The sequence below is a fragment of the Lactuca virosa genome, chromosome 2 (assembly GCF_052849685.1).
Source record: "Lactuca virosa cultivar CGN04683 chromosome 2, Lactuca_virosa_CGN04683_v6, whole genome shotgun sequence".
NCBI lineage: Eukaryota > Viridiplantae > Streptophyta > Magnoliopsida > Asterales > Asteraceae > Lactuca > Lactuca virosa.
The window spans coordinates 123,164,624-123,171,253 of NC_136427.1; the positions used below are offsets into that span (position 1 = coordinate 123,164,624).

Here is a 6,630-nt window from a genome sequence, read left to right on the forward strand (position 1 = left end):
TCACTATGTGTTGGATCATGTATGTAGATATAGTCATTACCTGCACATCGGTTATGTTTAGATATAGAGCAATTTGTACCTACACATGTATGTGGCTAAAACTAGCATATATGTGTGGGCAGAAGTATTAATATTTGTGTTGGTTGATGATGATAGGGCGGCTGGCGTGGAGAGTGACATGGACTAATATGGAAGACATGTCATGTTACATACCATGTCCCTATATAGTTTTGGTGACACATTTCAAAATATGTGTGGATAGAAGTAATTTTTATGTGTAGGTGAAATTGGTAGATGAGTTCGCAAAACATACTTATGTGTGGGCAATAACAATGATATATAGAAGTAATAATGTTCATATATGTACAAACACGTACAAAATTATCAATGAAAATAGGAACATATGTAGGGAAATACCATTTCTAATTGAAAATGTTATAACATAAAATTTCAAACTACAAATAAAGTTGTTCACATATCATCTCAATTTTATGGGGGCCAAGTACATTGAAAATAGGGAAATCATAATACACTTTGTAATCATATGCTATCAGCAACTTTGGTGGCATGTTGTCTCATCTTCTCAAATCTCCAAACCTCATCCTCTTAAATCTTCTTGTAGATCTCTATCATTACATAATTGAAAATCATCCAGCATGTTTACATACATGCATCCCATCAGTTAGATCTACAATAAGAAAAGGATAGGGAATCAATAAGTCTTTTAAAACCAATTCACCATTTGTTCAAGAAAAAGTTTAATATTAATCCTTAGCTTAGTACCATTATGCGTCAATTCCTCCCCCGTTCAATTCAATAACTAAGAAAGTGTGTAAATAAATCAATATGGTTCAAAAGAAAAGAAAATTTAAAAACTATTCCAAGGATGTGCCTGGAAGAGATATCTAATGGCCAGGTTTGTATTTGTTTGGTTTTGATAAGCAATAAGAAAGAAAGCGTGTATAATTAAGGCAATACATAGTGTTTTCACCTCTCATTTCAAAAAGTGAAACTGTTACCAATAGGGGGTAGAGTTGACAAGACAAAACGTATGTGCCTACACTTGAAGTATATATAACTATAACCAAAATCCTCTTTGGCTAGAACATGCTTGACCTAGCCACAAAGAAAAATTATGTCAATGGCATACATTTAAGCCATTTGCAAATCAAATACAAGTTCACAACATTACATACAACATTTTTCCGAAACAAAATATGGAGAACTTTTAGAATTGAATACAATCTGGTCAGTATGTCAGTAGACGACTATGCATCTCTGGTTATTTTTCACACGACATAACCTAACATGCATATCCAACAACTTGTCTACATAAGGATGAATAATCTTAATTTCATATGGTGTTGTTTGAAATATAAGGGTACAAACCTCTCCAAAAAGCACCAAGACCGATTAGTGTAGAAAGTTTGAAATCCCCGATTACTATTGTATGCCTTTGCAGTCTCATGCATTTGTCTCTTTCTTCTCAAAATATTGTAGCATCTGCTCCACTTCCTTGCTGGATACTTTTGCTCTGCCTGTTTTCTCTATAAAACTCGTGTTCTAAAAACCAGTAAAAACCATTATTCATGATCATAAATAACACTTCTAGTAGAAATTAGGAATACCTTTCTTTATAATGTTGAAATCCTTGTAGATAACTATTGTACTAATTCTCAAATAACTTCTTGACTGTGATAGCCTTCCGCCTGATTATCGGAGATGAAATAGAGTTATCAGGTACAAAATTAAACCCATAATCAGGCCTCAGAACGGGTTCGATCTTTACGGATCTTGCATCACGACTGAGTTGATTTCGAGATGCATAATGAAAATAAATGGTAAATGATTATAAAGAATGAAATGCGAGTTATAAAAGCAAACATAGATAGATGCAGTTAAAATTGAAAATCGAATGTTGAAGATATTGAGGACAACGACTTTTTGGGGAAGATGGAGATCGTGGATCATGGGGGACGGGTATTTGAGATAAGACGAATTTCTCAACCTAATTTGGATGGATAGGATTTATTCTATGTTTCGATTAATTGCCGGTTGAATGAGTCAATAAGATTTTTACTTACTTTCTATTTTTGGTTGAGATAGTGTTTTTAATTTTCATGTCATAATGATAGATGCAATCTCTATCTCTATTTTTAATAAAAAAAAAAAAAACTCTCTAAACCATTACATGAAGACCTGTCAATGGAGGGGGTTTTGACCGCGATTCGCTCCAAACCCTTAACAATTTTACGGGTTTGGATTTTAATTTTCGATTCGTTTACCCGTTTACAAACTCATACCCTTTTATTAAATGGGTTGGGTATGGATCATTGTCGATTCGCTCCATATACAACCCGTCCCACTTCATTATATATATAACACTAAAGTATGCAACTCTATGTCTAAGTAAAATATAACTAGCTGGGGTACCCCGCTCCGCGGGGTTCGATTACGACCAGAGTTTTAGTCAATGACTGCCCAGTGAAGACCATTTATTAAATGTTGTGTTTCTGCAACATGAACACCAAGTTTTCCTCAATATAAAGTATAAACTGAATTCATGGAATGATCTATCTGATTTACTAACTATAAAAGATGAGAATTAAAAGTATATAATTAGAATTTTTAAGCATAAGTGCTTTGTAGTGAAGGTCAACTTTGGAAATTTTGAGGGCATGGTTATTAATTTCAAAATCAACCCCCAACATATGTTCGGGTGTTTGTGTAAAAAATGGACAAAAAAGACAGATTTGAGTTGTTTCCATCCTTATGAGGTTTTAAATGATCTAAAAGCATTAATGATCCATCTTCTCCAACGAAATGAATAACACTTTGTGTCGGTTGTAAATGCAGCAGTAAACCCAAATAGTTCCTGAAAATTAAAGTAAACTCTATTTTCAACAGCTATATGTAAACTCTAAATACCCTAAGATTCATTGAACAACATCATGATGCACATAATTTAAAAAAAAAAACAAAAAAATGCACAAATCCATTTCCTTTTCATTTCCAACTCTTGTAATCACATATAACCTTAACTACAATGAAATTGATCATGGAGGTTAGGCTTTTTATGAGAAGTTCAACACCGGTTCATAAACGCCCTCCTTTAAGAATATTCAACTTATCAAACACGAAGTCGACAAATTCTTATAGAATTGAATTCCAAAACACACAATGGAATGGAATCTGAAATTCCAATTCCATCGGAATCTAAAAAGCTATTTTCCACAATAAATGGTTCAGCCATTAAGGTAACAACTTTTGCAAACTTAAAACCTTAACATAACGCCATCTATCTCTCGAATAAATTTTTTTTTCACAAAATGGCTTTTTCGGTGCATATTTTGCGAAAATGATGTAATTTATAAAAAATATGAATTTTTTTTTATTGATTTTTTAAAGCGTAAATGATTCGGAGAGAGAAACATAAACAACTTCAACTGACATCAAGTCTTAGGACCCGCTTATCTTAGTTGAATGTGTTGCAATGTATAAGATAAACAATTAACATAAACATCAATAAATTAGGCAATCAATGTAATTATGTAAAACATTAATCCGTATTTACCTTTGTTCCATAGTAAGCATATATCTCATCAATTTGTTAAATTCTAGGGTCCCGTAACTTTAGTTGCCAATGTTTCAGAAGTTGTTTTCTGTTTCATTCATCCATGAAAGAAAATCAATAAAAAACAATTAGCAAATAATCAGTTTTTGGAATCAGTAAACAATGTGAAAGAGTAAATATTAATTTGCCATTGCATATTTCATGTGATTGTACCAATGAAAATGTTCATATCAACTGAATAGTGAACCGTCTGCTTCTTTGATAAAAGCCTCAACTTCATCCCATTCCAATTGTAACTCCACACGTGCAACAATACTACATTAAGAAGGAAAAAATAATTCAGGAATATAGAGATCGAAGCAGGATTATATTCTGTTTGTTTTCATCCGTATGCTGCGACTCCAAGATGGAACCAATTGGTTGAACAGTTTCAGATTTTCCAACTGCAAGAAGTCCAGTTATCATTAAAATGAATGAGAAACACTAATATATACCTAATTTTTAAATAATTTTATATTTTGAAATTAAATATTATTTTAGTAAATGTTCTATTAAATTAAATAATAAATTAATAAAAGTTTTCTGTTTTGGATGGGATGCAATTGTAGGCAATAGAATTTCCCAATCAAGATCGAGTGTGTGAATCTAGATGAATTTCCTAATCATATTGAGCTTCCGAAAATGTGAAAACTTTAAGTTTTAAATTTGACATGATAAGCCTCATAATGAAGGCCCCTGTCATAGACAAATGATGTTTTTTTTTTACATTTTTTTACAAAAAAAAAAAAAAAGAGAGAGAGAGAAAGATGGAATATAATTAATACTTACATTAAAAAATCTTTGCCAAATGTCCTGTCTTGAAGATCTACAAAGTGAAGCTTTCGGTTTATTGCATGTAGTAACAATAAAACATAATTTCCATATAAAGAAGACGATGAGTCGATGACTTTTGAAGAATGTCAACTATGTCTATCTCTGAGTGATCAATTTGGAGATAGATATTGTAAAGCTGATGGAAGTCGATGGTTTTTAAGATTAAGCAATGTATCAAAAATATTAACCTTGTGAAGAAACCTTACAAATATCTTATAATTTCTGCAAGGTGGGTACCTGCAAAGAGTAATAACAATAACCAATTAGGACTATAAATGGATAACATTTTTCAACAACCATATGGATGATATACACCGACTGTAGGGGACAATTTGTTTTTCAGTATTTTGTTGTAAACAATTATAAACCAAAAATGGATTTTTATTTATTTATTTATTTTTTTTGGAAATTAGATAATACTTCTTCACCTTCCCCTACCCCTACCTCCACGACCCATCTCCCTTGTAGTTGGTGAACCCTCTGCATAACAAAAATTAAATTTCAACATAAAATGACAAATGCAAGAAATAAAAATATACTTTTATTTATTTGTCCATTATAGTATCCTACTTTGATATTTCTTATTAGAAATTTTCATCATTGTTTATTCGAATAGATCTCTGAGAAGTGAAATGATATATCCTCCTTCATGGTCGTCTTGAACCTCCATTAACTAATTTTGTTCAATTTTAAATCCAATGATCCGTAAGTTCACTTGGATTCTGTAACCTTTCAGCTTCCCGTCTTCTAACGAATCTCCCAGCAACTATAAATTATGCAAAATTAAAACTTTTAGTTTCATACATACAATGGTAAATCGTTAACAATCAACATCACACGTAAAAACAAATCAAGTGCAAGAACGAGCACTTACATCCTTTAATTTCACACACTAACCTATCATGCTTCTGAAGGTGTCAGCATTAGGGTGTATATTATGATCATTTATCATTTTATTGATGCAATGAACCTGGCATACAACAGCAAAATGCAAGAATTATTTCCTAGTGGTTTCCTTTAAAAAAAAACAAAGACTATGAAACAAAATAAAAATGTAATATAAATGTACCAAATTGTAATCATGGCTTGTATAGGATGCTGATAATAGAAAATCAAATGTATCTATTCTCACAGCTAACTCTTCTTCAAACATAGATTCAACTAAATCAATAGCTAATTATACCTGAACATAATAAATTATCAGCAATGTTTATAGTGAGATTAAAAGCACAAAAGAAATTCAGATCTTTCCTACCTTCAGTGAGTCGCAACATGTTTTAATAAGCTTATCATAAGGTGCAGACGGAGATGCAAGCTTTAATTCAGCCTGCAAAAATTTGAACCTTTTTACATTGTCTTCAATCTTGAAACCATGTAACCAAGGGAGTTAGTTTACAATCGAACACTATATATTTAATTATTTATATTTACAACATATTTTTGACAAAAATTGATCAATATATTCAGTATCATCATTGCATAACCTAAAATCAAATCTGACAGATCGTCTTTACCTTGTCCTGTATTCATGGTTCACCGTCTTGTTCTCCACATCCGTTTATGACCGTATGACCAAACTCTATCTTTCTCACAATAAAATGGCAAACTTTTTACAGAGATTCAACAAAAAATTTGACCCATTAAACAATCAGACAAATGGAACCCTAAAATCCAATGGAAATAGGAGTAATAAGATTACCATCAGGATTTGAACATGGTTACAACAGGCATAGGCATACGGATTCCCTGCCCTCCATCTCTATATCTGACAGCGACCAGCGCTACTTAGCTGCTTCCAAAACAACCCATCCAATCAACAACCGCGGATAATGTAGAAAAAAGCAAGCGTGAAAGCCAGATCAAAGGCGTTGATAGTGGAGGGTAGAACCAATGACGTGGCGGTGCTGACGATCGTGGTGATCGGAAGGATTGACTTCAGCTTGTAACATCAGGAGGCGGTGGAGCAGAAAAGGGAGGACACATAGAGGCAGTGGAAGCGTGAAGAAGAATGGTCTGAGGCCCTGGAAGCCGATGGGGTAAGATCGATAAGATGAGTGTGGATGTGGTCGGGGTCGAAGTAGACCTGCACAAAATTAGGGCTCGCCGACCTCTGTAGTGGTGGAGGCAGACTAGCGATTATTATTGAAGCCATTGTCATGGTCGGTGGAAAGAATTGTAATTAT

The 6,630-nt window shown here is 33.0% G+C and overlaps 1 long non-coding RNA gene across 29 annotated transcripts; it reads right to left on the reverse strand.

The window, feature by feature from the left end:
- Nucleotides 1-388: 388 nt before the first annotated feature.
- On the reverse strand, nt 389-6,630 carry LOC145159433 (uncharacterized). 29 transcript variants are annotated; one of them, XR_013737727.1, is made up of 14 exons: nt 6,147-6,630; nt 5,962-6,053; nt 5,703-5,774; nt 5,517-5,630; nt 5,322-5,417; nt 5,018-5,213; nt 4,892-4,927; nt 4,654-4,684; nt 4,403-4,439; nt 3,788-3,889; nt 3,575-3,662; nt 1,629-2,513; nt 1,390-1,563; nt 389-688 (listed from the first exon to the last, which is right to left on the reverse strand). It is a non-coding gene; the product is annotated as an uncharacterized LOC145159433 (long non-coding RNA). The 29 variants fall into 29 exon arrangements; XR_013737717.1 differs by having other exon boundaries at nt 3,788-4,017; XR_013737710.1 differs by having other exon boundaries at nt 3,788-4,017; nt 4,403-4,549.